Source organism: Lethenteron reissneri, chromosome 27 (genome assembly GCF_015708825.2).
Source record: "Lethenteron reissneri isolate LAM-NWPU_2019-01 chromosome 27, ASM1570882v1, whole genome shotgun sequence".
NCBI lineage: Eukaryota > Metazoa > Chordata > Hyperoartia > Petromyzontiformes > Petromyzontidae > Lethenteron > Lethenteron reissneri.
Genome location: NC_083805.1, coordinates 12,147,650 through 12,164,106, shown reverse-complemented (window position 1 = coordinate 12,164,106; position 16,457 = coordinate 12,147,650). Strand labels below are relative to the sequence as shown.

The 16,457-nt window shown below is 39.5% G+C and overlaps 1 protein-coding gene and 1 long non-coding RNA gene across 2 annotated transcripts in view; one reads left to right on the top strand and one right to left on the bottom strand.

The window, feature by feature from the left end:
• LOC133348562 (transmembrane protein 132E-like) overlaps positions 1-16,457 on the bottom strand; it is a 534,471-nt gene that overhangs the window by 437,769 nt on the left and 80,245 nt on the right. The gene's annotated exons all lie outside the window — the stretch shown is intronic.
• The window catches only part of LOC133348225 (uncharacterized), a 70,235-nt gene that overhangs the window by 51,530 nt on the left and 2,248 nt on the right, over positions 1-16,457 (top strand). Inside the window, exon 2 of the long non-coding RNA XR_009755790.1 lies at positions 9,441-9,522. This is a non-coding gene — a long non-coding RNA (uncharacterized LOC133348225). The remainder of the gene's footprint in view (positions 1-9,440; positions 9,523-16,457) is intronic.

Genomic DNA, 16,457 nt, shown 5'->3' with positions numbered 1-16,457 from the left:
CATTAATCGTGATTACAAAAATTGTTTTTTTTTTCACCAACTAAAAATATGAGAAAATCAACAGGCAGTCCTCGACTTACAGATGGGTTACGTTCTTGAGACCCATTTGTAAGTAGACTTGTTTGTATCTCAGAACTCAATATTTAATTGTACATACGGTCAGTGTTATAAAATGTGTTTTTGGTTTAAAAAAAATTAACCCGTAAAAACAAAGTTTTTCACTATAAATCCTTTATATGCGTGGCGGCTAGAGTCCTCTCGTCCTCTGGCTTGAGATGGCTGCCACCTATGGGTCAGATGATTGTTTGCCAGTATTACGCAATTGGCAATTAAATATTTAATTTGTTTTCCCTAAACAGTGTAAAATTTTGGAAAAAACTTTTCACGAACATTAATTGTCTCGCACAACGAGTCTGTGTGCAAAATGTCAGCTCGATTGGATCACGGGAAGTGGGTTGAAAAACGACCGAAAGATTTGCACGGTCGTAAGCAAGCAAGCAAGCACGCAAGCACGCAAGCAAGCAAGCAAACGAACTTAATATAAAGGATTTAAAAAGGGAAGCATTGTTAAACTCATATATAAGAATAAATATACATTTGCAGGTAATACTGTAACCTGCATCTTGTCTCCGACCGTGTGTTCTGCTTTCCCGTCTCTCAATTGTATTCTAAAACTGCATCTCTCCATGCTTTTGCACATTGTTATATGTTCTCAGTTAATATCCAATGCATCTAATCCATATGTCATAACAGAAGGTACACATTGATTAAAACCTTTCTTCTTTCGGCAATTTCTTTCAGATTTAAAGTTAGATAATTCCAGATGAGCCAATGATATATATATATATACAATTTTATTTTATTAAAATCTAATTGTAATTATTATATTCTTTGAGTCTTTCGGTAAAGTCACGTAGATAGGTTCAAAGAACATTAAAAAAACTACAACGTTTCGATCGCAACACAAGCAGTCGTCATCAGGAAAAGGGGGTTAGCCTCTAAAGGCAAACTGTTTTTAAAGGTAAAAAAATGGGCGTAGCCCAAGCGGCAGCAGCATGTGTGCAGTACCTAATTTTAATGTAAGGGAAGTTGATAGAAGAGGTGATGGTAATTGTTGGTAGTAGGCTTCCACCAATAAAGGGAGTGGGCAGTAATGGTCCTGGTGGTTGACTTCTACCAAGTAAAGGACTGCTAGAGGTGATGGTAGTAGTGGGTAGTGATGGTGCTGGTGGTGGGCTTCCACCAATTAAAGAGCTGCCAGGTCTAAAATCGACACATTATAGCCAGTTATGACTTAAACTGGTTGATAATGTCCTTCTGTGTGGGTGGTCCAACAAGGACTGAATGCTGATGTACCGGGCCTGGTTAGACACTGCCTCACCAACACTTACTTCACCTGGAATGGAACATTCTACAAACAAGTTGAAGGTACCCCAATGTGCTCTCCCTTATCTCCAGTTTTAGACAATGTTTTCATGGAGAAATTTGAGACAGATGCCATCCAGTCATCCACCCTACGTCCTTCCTTGTGGAAGAGATACGTTGATGATACGTTCGTCATATGGCCACATGGCCTACCAGCTCTGGACCAATTTTTACACGACATCAATTCCATACACCCAGCCATCAAATTCACCATGGAGGTGGAAAAAGATGGCAAGTTACCATTCTCGGATGTTTTTAATCGAAAAGAGACCTGATGGCTCAATGGGACACTCTGTCTATAGGAAAGCCACCCACACGGATGCCTACCTAAACCTGACTCCCACCACCATCCATCCCAGAATAATTCCTCATCAAAACTCTATACTATAGAGCTCGTTGTATTTCCAACCGTCACCACCTAGCCAGTGAACTGGAGCACATACACCAAGCCCTCAAGAAGAATAGATATTCAGACTCCACAATCCATAAAGCCATCACCCCAACCATTGGGACAGAACCATCTGAGGACCCATTCAAAACCATCACCTTGCCATGCATAGCAGGGGTCACCAGAAAGATTTCCAAAATCATGAGCAAACACAAGATCCAGGTACGATTCAACACAGGACATAAAATTTGTGATCTGATCACATCTGTGAAGGATGTGATCCCTGACATGCAATACCCCGGTGTCTACGAACTAAGCTGTGTCTGCGGAAGCAGTTACATTGGGGAAACTAAGCGGACCGGGTTTGTGAACATAAGGCAGATCTGAAATACGGTAGGACCAATACCTCAGCCGTGGCTGATCATTGTGTTAACACTGTGGGCACACAGGAAATTGATTTTGCAAAGACGACGGTACTCTGCAAACCCACTGGCTATCAGCAAAGATTCGTTCATGAAGCCATCCAGATATATAAACACAGACACAATGTCAACCGAAAAGATGGGTACAAACTGAGCAATCATTGGAAGGACGTTATTAACCAGATTATGTCATAACTGGCTGTGATGTTCCTATTCTACCTACCTATATTAGCAGTTATTTTGTACTATCTGAGTTCCATTCACTAACACAGCCAACCTTTAGGTGTGTTTGTAAATGGCGGCTTGCCACTGCGTCGTCCGGGCCCTAGCCGAGCTTGGCCCCCGCCGAGCTTAAATTTACAAGCAAAGTTCTCTCTCCTACTCGTTCTCTCCTACTCACTCCTACATTAACATTAGCTGCCCGCCCATCTCTAAAACTTTATAAACAGCCTGCCTCAGCAGATTTCCCTCTTTTTAAATCCTTTATATTAAGTTCGCTTGCTTGCTTGCTTGCGTGCTTGCTTGCTTGCTTACGACCGTGCAAATCTTTTGGTCGTTTTTTAACCCACTTCCCGTGATCCAATCGAGCTGACATTTTCCACACAGACTCGTTGTGACAGACAATTAATGTTCGTGAAAAAAAAATTAAAAAATTTAACACTTTTTAGGCAAATTTTTTTTATTTTACATTTATTCAAATAGAACTCATTTATGGCTTTGGCTGAACGTCACAGTATAGGAGCCCAGAGCGTAACCCTTCCACAAGACGTGGCGGAGTAGCGCAGTTGGTAGCGCCCTCGCTTCCCATGCCAAAGGTCGTGGGATCGATCCCCGTGTCCTCCACAGGCGAATATATTTTAAATCCTTTATATTAAGTTCGCTTGCTTGCTTAGGACCGTGCAAATCTTTCACTCGTTTTTTACCCCACTTTCCGTGATCCAATCGAGCTGACATTTTCCACACAGACTCGTTGTGTGTGACAATTAATTTTCGTGAAATTTTTTTTCCAAAATTTTACACTGTTTAGGGAAAACAAATTAAATATTTAATTACCAATTGCTTAATACTGGCAGACAATCATCTGACCCATAGATTGCAGCCATCTCAAGCCAGAGGACGAGAGGACTCTAGCCGCCACGCATATAAAGGATTTAGAGTGAAAAACTTTGTTTTTACGGGTTTATTTGTTCACCTGAAGACGATTGCTTGTGTTGCGATCGAAACATCGTGATTTTTTTTTTCTACGTGGCTTTACCAAAAGACCCAAAGAATATGAATTCCTGCAGTCACAAAAGCTTTTAGTCAAGATTCATGGGCACATTCTGTTCTTTGGCTGCCATGCCATCATAAGTCTCATTCATTGGTCATCTTTTCTTGTAATGTGTCCTGCCCAAACGCTTATACTGTAACTAACTATAAACGAACTATTTCTATCCACTAACTATTTTTATTTTACCAAGTATGGCCCGCTGAGCTATATTGTTCTATTTCAGAAGGGACCTTGCCACAAATAATAGCCCAATTAAGCAGCGTATCACATAGAAATGTACAGCAGCCACATACTCTAAACATGTTTCTAAACGTGGAGGGAAAAACTGGAAGACCTGGAGAAGAATCCATGCAACCACAGGGATAACATGCAAACTCCAAATATACAGGAGTCAGGGTTGGGATCGAACCTACGACCTCCTGTATGCCAGGCGAGGTAGTTAGCATCACGGCACCATGCGGTGGTGAGATGTTAACTACCTCGCCTTAGAAGTCAAAAGAATATTAATATGATGTGAATAGGATGCATGTATTTAGTTGTTTTCCCTCTGACCTTCATGTTGATATATCTCTCACTGAAATTACACTACACTTTCAGATTTTGTTCCATATTATTTAAAAGTGTCCATGTTTTTCGATCTGTATATCATAGTTCACAATGTGCAATAGACTTTAAAAACGCTATTGCTGCATACCATTTTAAAATGTCAATATTATATGAATTATAAAATGTTATGGAAATGAAAAATAAAACAGTTTTCCAAAAAAAAATCCCTCTCACAATTGGGATAACATTTTTGTTCCATTTTCTTGATAATTCGCCTGTGAGCAACTTATATGACGGGCTTTTTTGTAATATGACAGGATTACATTCAATGTCAGAATGTGTGGAGGAAGATAACCACATTGTTGACATATTCTGACCTCCTCTTGCCTTTGCCCTCACATGGACAACAGCAATACCAAGAATATATCAATCTCTGGGCAGATAACATTACATGTATATTTCATCACAACCATCACATTTGTATACGCTTGTGGATAAATATGCCATTGACATCTCTTTAATTCAAATTGTATTCAATAGGATTATATGCCAACACAATTTATGATAAGTCAACATTTCCCCTTCTCCCATGTGTAAAAATGATCTGTCAATAAATCCTCAGTTTATGGGTTCATTTTTTAATTATTTACTTACGCTGTTTTATTCAACTAACTGCTGGTTTCTGTGGGAATATATTTGACAACAAAGCGTTAATCACATTTTCACCGTGATATATTCAGGCACTGCAGCCATTTTCTTGAAAGCACGGAGCAGCAGGAGGTTGGATACTCGAGTCAGTTTCAATGAAAAAAGAATGTTTTATTGACAAGCGTTAAACCTCTTATATTAAAACACATTAGAGAGATCTAGTAAAAAAATCAACAAACGTGTAATTAAACTAATTATTTGGTGATATGGCATTGGCAGTAGTGTGTACAAACACAGCTAGCACGAAAAAAAAACAACGCAATTGTCAATAACACTGCCCTAAATACGAAAAATATATAGTTGGTGACTTTTCTGGAATACGAATAATTAAACATATAAATAACATCAGAAGATATTTTCCTTAGATATTATCGAGAAACAAAGGCATAAATATACGTGAGGAAAGCAATAACTATATTACATTTTCTGACATTGTCATTATAATGTCCGATGGGAATGGACTACAGGAAATGTCAGACGAACTTAATGAAGAAGGCTGGAAAGTTTATCTCGATATAAATACGAGCAATACAGAATTCGCATTCAGCAAGCTCGCTTAACGATCAGAGATATCTGTCAGAGGAATACAACTAGAAAACACAGCACAGCATGTGTATATAGGGCAGTTATTTAAGTCAGACAGAGATCAAAGTGATGAAAGCAAAGGCGAATGAGAGTGGATTGTTTTACTTTTAGAAGTCTAATCTTGATAATAAAAAGCAACATAACCAATGTGTCTAAAGAAGAACGTCTTTAGTAGGCGTTTACTACCTGATATGACATATGGACCAGATACATGGACACCGACGGAGAGGTTGGAGAAAAAGCTTAGACATGCACATAGATGCATGCAGTGATGCATACTTGGGAATTACACTGAAAGACAGACAGATGAACATATGGAAATACACCGTTTAAAGACAACCATTTTACTCTATGGGAACCTCATTTGCCAGTAAAAATATGATAATTGTTTTTTTTTACCCTTCTATCTGGCAACAAAACTGACACCTTTTTACAAGGAGTCATGTTTGCATAGACCGCAATACCTGCAGTCATAAATACAAACAAAAGACATAACTCTGATAATGTGATAAGGACAGATAAGGACAGTGCACATTATCAGAGTTATGTCTTTTGTTTGTATTTATGACTGCAGGTATTGTGGTCTATGCAAACATGACTCCTTGTAAAAAGGTGTCAGTTTTGTTGCCAGATAGAAGGGTAAAAAAAAAACAATTATCAACCATTTTACTGTTAAAGAAAAGTAAATGAGATTGGGCTGGACACGCTGCTAGGAGGCCTTCCCACGCCACCTGTTGTTTGACCATACTTCACCATGCAGGTAGTGTAAGTCAGTGAAGGGGGGATGCCAGGTATGGTTCAGATATTGTTTGCCACTGATGTAAAGTATGGCGAGGAATCAAACATTGGTTCTCATTGCGGTATTGGAACCACTGTGCCACCGCTCCTCTTATTGTTAATATTTATGCTGTCAAGACAGTATACATATAATGATACAATCCATACTAAAGGTTTCATGGGTTAGATCGCGTAAATATGAATTTGTCATTAAACCCACCACCACCCGACACAGCCAATTAGTAAGGTTTCACTGGTGATTACAACCAGCTTCAACAGCCAATAGCCAGAATTGTGAAGAAGTCCTCGTGTTTCAATCTTAAATAGGGGAGTCTTAAATAGCAAAACATCGAACTCGAATTGTATATGGTGTGGGTTTACTCTCCAACATTCTGGTGTGCTAAAGTAGTAACTAATTGGCACGTTTTGTTCACGTGGAATGCCTTGCTAATTGACTGTGCTGGGTGGTGACAGGTTGAATAAAACAGATTTATATTTATGCGATCCAAACCAAAAAAACCTCCGGTATGGATATTGATTGCAAAAGTCTACGCGTTATAATGATGTAAGTATCACCAAGGTTTACCAAAATGTTATCCAGTCAGAAATATTAATACATTAAATTTCGATTTAAAGCTTTCGTGACTGCAGGGATTCATCTTCTTGGTTCTTTCGGTAAAGTCACGTAGAAGAAAAAAAAAACATCATAAAATACAATTCTCACGACGTTTCGGCCACAACGCAAGCAGCCGTCCTTAGGTGAAAAACAGGTCTGTCGGAAAGACAGCAGACGCTGTCTTTCCGACAGACCCCTTCTATGTGACTTTACCTAAAGAACCAAGAAGATGAACACATTACTCTAAAATACAGCTAAATGCATATTTATGCATTGAATATAACACATAACCCCTAATTACTCCTCAAAGTTTTCCTCTGATACTGGGAATACGTTTTTCTCCTTTAATCTGGCAACAAAACAGGTGGTAAGTTAGTACAACACCAAGCTGAAACCTTTTACAAGGAATCATGTCTGCATTAACCACAATACTTGTGCTCAAAATAGAAACAAAAAACATACTCTGATAATATATGCATTGTCTTTGAAACTGATTGGTCCACACCAAAGACAGCTTTCATTTGAGCCTCGTCTCAAACGGTGTTAGACCAGAGGACGCTAAAAGGCGTACAGCACAAAGACACTGCACTATCGGAGTAATGAGAGCTCGGGGTGAGCATCTACATCATGGGACCTCCTTTGCCAGTACCAAAATATGAGAATACGTTTTTCCCCTTTCATCTGGCAACAAAAAAGGTGTTTGGTCAAAATAAATTAAAAAAGGTGTGTGGTCAAAATAAATGAAAAATAAAAAAGCATACAAAGACAATGCATGTTTGTATTTTGACCACAAGTTTGTGCTTAATGCAGATATGATTCCTTGTAAAAGGTTACAGTTTGGTGTTTTAACAACTTAACACCTAATCTTTATTTGAAGCTTTCGTGACTGCAGGAATCTATACTCTTTGGTTCTTTCGGTAAAGTCACGTAGGTAGAAAATAATAGATCACGACGTTTCGATCGCAACACAAGCAACCATCATCAGGTGAGACAATCACAGCAGGGAAAGCGTGCTTCAACAACTTAACACCTGTTTTGTTGCCAGATGAAAGGGGAAAAACTTATTCTCGTATTTTGGTACTGGCAAAAGAGGTCCTCTGATACTTTTATTGCCTTCGCTCCTGGCAATAAAACCAATCCAATAAAACGAATCTGTTTGACAAGACTGCACTCAATGTCAGTGCAATAATTAATTACATCCTGTCAGTTTGTTATAAGGTTTCATTCAGCAAACTTATTTTTTGTTTTCTTTTACACAGTTAGGCACTGCTGTACACAATGAATGTAGTGTTTTTGTGCTGATATCTTTATATTGAACACCATCTACTTTTAAACGGAGCTGGGATACTGACTGCCCAGAGTGGAGCTCAAAATAAACTGGGCAGCTAATCGAGCACGGTTTCATAAAAGTGTTCTTCTCTACAGAGTCCCTGCATTATTATCAAGCCAACAGAGTAGGGATATTTTTACGTGGAATTTTATAAGTGCAGTTATAGAAGGTTAAAGGTGCAGCTCTGCAATTGATTTTGCTCTCGTCACTGTTGGTGGAAGGGGCCTTCACCCAGATGGAGCTCTAGAAAGCCTCTGTAGGGCATATTTGACCTGCAGTTCCATGCTGGGCTGACCTTTTTGCAAGAGGTGGGAGTAGCCACATTTTATTGCGTGACAAAGGAACTGTCGAATTGCTAACACTACAGTACTTGTTGGGTGGACAGAAGCGAAGAGATATGAGAAGATTGCCTATTGTTTCAGCTGCTGTACCGGGGAGATCAAATTGAACTGGCGACCTCTGAATTGCAAGTCCATGTATTTGTAATCTACGTATATGTATCACCCATGTAACAATTATTGCTGCTCGATGTTTGTTTCAACCACTATTACCTCTGCTATAAATATAAATTTCTAATATGCCCCTGTTTATGTACAATACATGATAATGTAAGCTATTTGTAAATCTACTGCTGGATGAATGCCGTCCCATATCATGGGGGGAACAAACTCATCAAATTCAGTCTGCTGGGTTCACAGTGCAGTGCTCTACCGACTGTGTTTCTACATAAATACTACATATTTATTTTATTTTAACTTTTATTTGTATTGCACTAGGTCAGTTATATAGCTCTTTTTCAGACGCGACCTGGCTCCAAATGATAGTTCAACAAAGTGGCTTATCACGTGGAAATTTATAGCAGCCAAATACTCTAAACGCACGTTTCTAAATGTGGAGGGAAAAACCGGAGGAACAGGATAAAAATCTACACGACCACGGGGTATAATATGCAAACTCCAACTATATAGGCGTCAGGGTCGGAATCGAACCCACAACCTCCCGTATACCAGGCGAGGAAGTTAACATCTCACCACCATGGCACCCCTCTTAAATTTAAAATTTGTACGTACGAGGAGCAATTCAGATACAGATAAAGCTCCTCACAACAATTTTTTAATATTCATAAAGTGTAGTTACACCCAAATCAATGTATATTTCTATGTTATGCTGTGTTATTTTCCATTGATATAACAAAGGCTTTCACGTATATTATGAGACGTGATATATTTTGCATCGCTAAATGGGTTACATCACTGCATGCAATTGCTTTCACTTCATTACCCATCTCGTGGGACCTTTAATCTCTGGTCATTGGAAGGATAATCATCCCAGCACCCCCTCTGATGGTACAATCGGTTGTTGTCATACTGCAGATCCTGCTCAGAGGAAAAGGAGTTGGCATGCCATTCTTGCACTTAAACTGGAAACTCCAAGGCCGGGCTGTAACAAGCAAAGGTCTGAGATTTCACTTAACTACAAAAAGGAACACAGTTACTATAAGGGGTACAATACGCCACAAAATTTCCCTTTATGATTTGTTTTCCTCTCCGGGACCTTCATTGAGAGAATGTTATAAGAAGCTGCTCTAAACGGAAATCAACAAAGCATGCGATGTCTCAATCTTAATACACTAAGCTGGGCTGTTGCACAACACTTTTCGTAACTCCATTTTCAATAAAAAATTATTTTCTTTATTAAGAGCCTGGTGTTATCCAAAATGCAATATGGCAAGGAAACTGTAAGTAACTATTTATACCACCAAGAGAATAATATGAAGCGAAAGTTGTATTTTCTTTTTGTGAGTTACTCTTCAGGCCCCCCATTCAAATCATTATACCGGCAACCCTGTTTGCAAATAATGGCACAGTTTATCGAAAACCAACCTTAGAATAGATGCCACACTTTGGGAATGGGTTTTAACAATAATGATGATAACTCCAGGGTTTGAACAGGTGTGCCTGTGCAAATGAGTGCAGCAACACCAGCTGTGATGCCCTCAAAATAATGAAGCCACCAGTTATGTTCACGTGGAATATGAAGCTGCAGTGGCACAGTTTCCTGGCGCACTATGAACCAGGCAACCTGAATTTGATCCTCAGCCATAGAAAACGTCAGCGCAGAGTGATATCTGAACTGGTCCCCCCCCCCCCTCCCCATATCACCAACCCACTTTGACAAGCGTGGTGATGTATGCTATAAAAAAAATTATAATGACCAACATGACACGAGGAGGTCTTCAGCCAGCTGCAGTGGATTGACCTGTGGGCTGTACATACCTTTAGTTATTCTTGGTTCTTTCGGTAAAGTCACGTAGAATTGAAATAATAAATAATAAAAATGAAACATAATAAAATAATTCTCACGACGTTTCGGCCACAACGCAAGTAGCCGTCCTCAGGTGGAGAACAGGTCTGTCGAGGAGACAGACTCTGTCTCTGTCTCCTCGACAGACCTGTTCTCCACCTGAGGACGGTTACTCGACAGACCTGTTCTCCACCTGAGGACGGCTACTTGCGTTGTGGCCGAAACGTCGTGAGAATTATTTTATTATGTTTTATTTTTATCATTTTATTATTTCAATTCTACGTGACTTTACCGAAAGAACCAAGAAGATGAATCCCTGCAGTCACGAAAGCTTTAAATCGAAATGTATACCTTTAGTTATTATGTCATCCTGCAGTAGATTGTTTTTTACATTTTGATCTACATTTCCCTCATATTTGTACTTGTTTTCAAACTTTAAAATACAAATATCAGCACTGTGATAAACCTGTCTTCATCTATAAACGACACAGGTGTGAGCATCACAACACTCTCATTGCACGTACAGCACACGGAAGAATGAATTATGTTGAATACAATTTACTTCTTTTTTCAGAATGTAAATTAGGTTATAGATAATTTTAAAAAATAAGTACCAACAGACTGTAAAATTAGAGGATTAAAGTCCACAAATAACTTTCACAAATAATAGGTGCTATATCTAGAGGTCTAGAGTGCTTCCTACTGAGGAAATGGTTCAGTGCCTTAAAACTCCATGTTGTGTGCTGTGATAATGTCCTGCTGGCACTGTGTCAAAAAGCACATTCGGAAGATGCAAGCAATATTATTGCAATTACTGAGAACGCTAAAGATCCACTTCTAATATTTCTTCCTGGGTTTGGAACTATGTAGCAAGGCATTCGATTTTGTGCGACTATGTCAAAAAGGTGGACTACAGTATGCATAATTTTAATCTTTGAAAGATAACGTTTATTTTGAAAGATCAGTAAAAAAATAAGAACAATAAATCCAGCGTGTGTGATGTACTACTGCGTTGACAAAATATTTTCTGGGAGTCCTGCACACAAGCAGATCACAGCATCAAGCATGCATGGGGTCATGACCCTGGATTGGAATGATACATACATAAAGAGGTTTTCTGCAACAGTGCATTAGCACCAAGACAAAACATTTTCATCAGTGCAAGAGTGAATAATGTAAATGAAGATATGCAGCAGTAGCCATTATTCCAGAACACATGCACCATACGTTATAGAGAATGATTTAACAACTCTTCCTATATTTTAGAAGCTCGTGGTTATTGATTTATTCATTTCGTTTGTTATTTTCCAGAACTTTAATTGCCAGTGAGTTATCGGCATCGTGTCAGGAGATGAAGTATCCTTGCGGAACTTGCAAAGCAGTGTATCACCTCGTGTATTTGAGAACGACCAGCAGAAGCGAATATGATTTCTGAGACCCCTTTCAAATGACTTTTTTTTTGTCCACACACTGTAGAGTGCACTTGGCCGCATGTCTCACTACAGACAAATTCTCATCCTGGCGCAATCACACCAATATCTGATCATTCTCAGAGCTGGAATTTAGCTGGGTATAAGTATAACCTGTTAAAACAAAGTTTTTCACTCTAAATCCTTTATATGCGTGGCGGCTAGAGTCCTCTCGTCCTCTGGCTTGAGATGGCTGCCACATATTGGTCAGATGATTGTCTGCAGTATTAAACAATTGGTAATTAAATATTTAATTTGTTTTCCCTAAACAGTGTAAAATTTTGGAATTTTTTTTTCACGAACAATAATTGTCTGGCACAACGAGTCTGTGTGGAAAATGTCAGCTCGATTGGATCACGGGAAGTGGGTTAAAAACGACCGAAAGATTTGCACGGTCCTAAGCAAGCAAGCAAGCACGCGAACTTAATATAAAGGATTTAAAAATAGTTGTTGGTGCTGTCATTGATACCTCGGTTGAGACCGTTAACTCACAACCCCTGGGTAGTTACCTGGATTCAAACCTATGATCTCAGCAGAGCTGGTTCAGTGGTCTGACTCCTCTCACCCGTATACAAAAAAAAATCGCATAGATGCTATAATTGTGATGCACTTTTTCCCCTGGATTGAAAGCAAAAGTTGGGGGTGCATCTTAAAATACAGTAGGTGTGTGTGTATGTATATATGACAATATTTGTATAACTTTAATTTGGAGTGAATCTTACTTTCAGGGGAATCTTGTTATGTGGAGATTGTGACATGTAATAATGGTGGAATTGAACACTGTAGGTAATATCACCTATATGAATGCTCATGATTTTCTTAGCAGCTGATGTGGTCAATACCAGTCGTGAGATATATCCTTATGCTGCGCGAAATGTTTACAAAAACGGAGCAATACAGTGAGGGAAAAAAATATTTGATCCCCTGCTGATTTTGTACGTTTGCCCACTGACAAAGAAATTATCAGTCTATAATTTTAATGGTAGGTTTATTTGAACAGTGAGAGACAGAATAACAACAAAAAAATCCAGAAAAACGCATGTCAAAAATGTTATAAATTGATTTGCATTTTAATGAGGGAAATAAGTATTTGATCCCTCTGCAAAACATGACTTAGTACTTCGTGGCAAAACCCTTGTTGGCAATCACGGAGGTCAAACGTTTCTTGTAGTTGGCCACCAGGTTTGCACACATCTCAGGAGGGATTTTGTCCCACTCCTCTTTGCAGATCTTCTCCAAGTCATTAAGGTTTCGAGGCTGACGTTTGGCAACTCGAACCTTCAGCTCCCTCCACAGATGTTCTATGGGATTAAGGTCTGGAGACTGGCTAGGCCACTCCAGGACCTTAATGTGCTTATTCTTGAGCCACTCCTTTGTTGCCTTGGCCGTGTGTTTTGGGTCATTGTCATGCGGTAATACCCATCCACGACACATTTCCAATGCCCTGGCTGAGGGAAGGAGGTTCTCACCCAAGATTGGATGGTACATTGCCCCGTCCATCGTCCCTTTAATGCGGTGAAGTTATCCTGTCCCCTTAGCAGAAAAACACCCCCAAAGCATAATGTTTCCACCTCCATGTTTGACGGTGGAGATGGTGTTCTTGGGGTCATAGGCAACATTCCTCCTCCTCCAAACACGGCGACTTGAGTTGATGCCAAAGAGCTCCATTTTGGTCTCATCTGACCACAACACTTTCACCCAGTTGTCCTCTGAATCATTCAGATGTTCATTGGCAAACTTCAGACGGGCATGTATATGTGCTTTCTTGAGCAGGGGGGCCTTGCGGGCGCTGCAGGATTTCAGTCCTTCACGGCGTAGTGTGTTACCAACTGTTTTCTTGGTGACTATGGTCCCAGCTGCCTTGAGATCATTAACAAGATCCTCCCATGTAGTTCTGGGCTGATTCCTCACCGTTCTCATGATCATTGCAACTCAGCGAGGTGAGATCTTGCATGGAGCCCTAGGCCGAGGGAGATTGACAGTTCTTTTGTGTTTCTTCCATTTGCGAATAATCGCACCAACTGTTGTCACCTTCTCACCAAGCTGTTTGGCGATGGTCTTGTAGCCCATTCCAGCCTTGTGTAGATCTACAATCTTGTCCCTGACATCCTTGGAAAGCTCTTTGGTCTTGGCCATGGTGGAGAGTTTGGAATCTGATTGATTGATTGTTTATGTGAACAGGTGTATTTTATACAGGTAACAAGCTGAGATTAGGAGCACTCCCTTTAAGAGTGTGCTCCTAATCTCAGCTCGTTACCTGTATAAAAGACACCTGAGAGCCAGAAATCTTTCTGATTGAGAGGGGGTCAAATACGAATGTCCCTCATTAAAATGCACATCAATTTATAACATTTTTGACATGCGTTTTTCTGGATTTTGTTGTTGTTATTCTGTCTCTCACTGTTCAAATAAACCTACCATTAAAATTATAGACTGATCATTTCTTTGTCAGTGGGCAAACGTACAAAATCAGCAGGGAATCAAATACTTTTTTCCCTCACTGTATATAACCTTTTTCTAGACAGTGGTTTTTGCACAATAGCACATAATCCCTGATTATCCCAAGGAAAATGGTTGCTCTGCCAAACTAGAATGAATGTATTGTTCAATTAACTGCAGCCATTAACAGCCTATTACAAAAAAACAATTGGACTGTATTAAATGTACACACACACAAATACCCCTATATAAATATATATTGCGTACCGTAATCTGAAATGTCATTTAAAGATAATTATGTAAAAATAGATGGCTGTACAACTGACAGGAATAGTATCGGTTGGAGAATATTGTGCCGGTCCAAACACAACGTGCCATGTATTTGTCAACAACATTGGTGGCCAAGCTTAATATGTAAGATTGTGTGAGAATAAAAAACAAATCGGACTTAAAAGTTGCCCTGCAGTGTCAGAGTTTGGGATGCAATAGTCTGGGAATTCTAAACATAGCGGGAACATTGGCTGTCGGTAGAGAAGGGCGCTAAATGGGCACACAGCTGATACATATACCGTTTGGCAAACGTGATTTTACTACCATAAGGCAAAGCTGTAATATGTGTAGAATCGCTGAAACAAGCACAGTTGGACTCAATGCTTTATGCAACACGTGTTAAAATGTTTTATTTCTCTTCAAAAGCTACTGGTGTTTTTTTCTTGATTACTCATGGGTAAAATTGATCATTCTTATTTTATTCACATTCTCTTAAACCCCTTAACTAAAGTTATTTATATTGCCTTTTCAATACCTGCTCAAAGCTTTATGTGGATAGGCTCTGCATATCAAATATGTATAAATCACATATTTTTGGGTCTTTCGGTAAAGTTATGTAGATAGAGTTCGATTTAAAGCTTTCGTGACTGAAGGGATTAATATTCTTGATTATTTCGGTAAAGTCACGTAGAAGGGAAATAATAAAATAATAAAAATAAAACAGAACGTTTTGGCCACAACGCAAGCAGCCGTCCTCAGGTGAAGAACAGAACTGTTGGAAAGACATGACTTTACCGAAAGAACCAAGAATATCATGTAGATAGGTTCAAAGAAAATAACAAAAAATAACAAGGACAACGGCGTTTCGATAGCAACACAAGCGGTCTTCTTCAGGAAAACGTGGGCATAGCCCAAATGTCAGCAGCCAATGACAATGTAAGTGGTGGGCAGCCAACCCGATGGTAGTTGGTTTTCCACCAATCACAGGGCTGCCAGGTGAAAATTAGCATGTTAAAGAGAGATTAACATGTTAATGGGAGATCTCAGAGCAGCAACCAAGGGGTCGGCACGCAAAATGACTGTGCTAGTGTAAACCGAGTGAAAGCGCAAGTTTGAAATGGGAGTAAAGCACAACTAATATTGGAAGGTATGGGAACATCATATCCAATTATGACTTAAACTGGTTGATAACGTCCTTCCAATGATTGCTCAGTTTGTACCTATCTTCTCGGTTGAAATTATGTCTGTGTCTATAAATATGTATGGCTTCATGAATGAATCTTTGTTGATAGCCAGTGGGCTTGCAAAATACCTTCGTCTTAGAGAAATCAATTTCGTGTGAGCCCACCGCATTTCAGATCTGCCTTATGTTCATGAACACGGTCCGAGAAATGTCGCTAAGTTTCCCCAATGTAAGTACTGCCGCAGACACAACTTAGTTTGTAGACACCGGGGTATTGCATGTCAGGGTACACATCCTTCACAGATGGGATCAGATCACGAATTTTATGTACTGTGTTAAATCGAACCTGGATCTTGTGTTTGCTCATGATTTTGGAAATCTTTTTAGTGACCCCTGCTATGTATGGCAAGGTGATGGTTTTGATTGGGTCCTCAGATGGTTCTTTCCCAACAGTTGGGGTGATAGCTTTACAGATTGTGTAGTTTGAATATTCATTAATTTTTAGAGCGTGGTGTACGTGTTCCAGTTCACTGGCTAGGTGATGACGGTCAGAAATACATCGAGCTCTATGGTGTAGAGTTGATGAGGGAATTCTTCTGGGATGGATGGTGGTGGGAGTCAGGTTTTAGATAGGCATCGGTATGGGTGGCTTTCCTTTAGACAGAGTGTCCCATTGAGCCATCTGGTCTCTTTTCAATTAAAACATCCAAGAATGGTAACTTGCC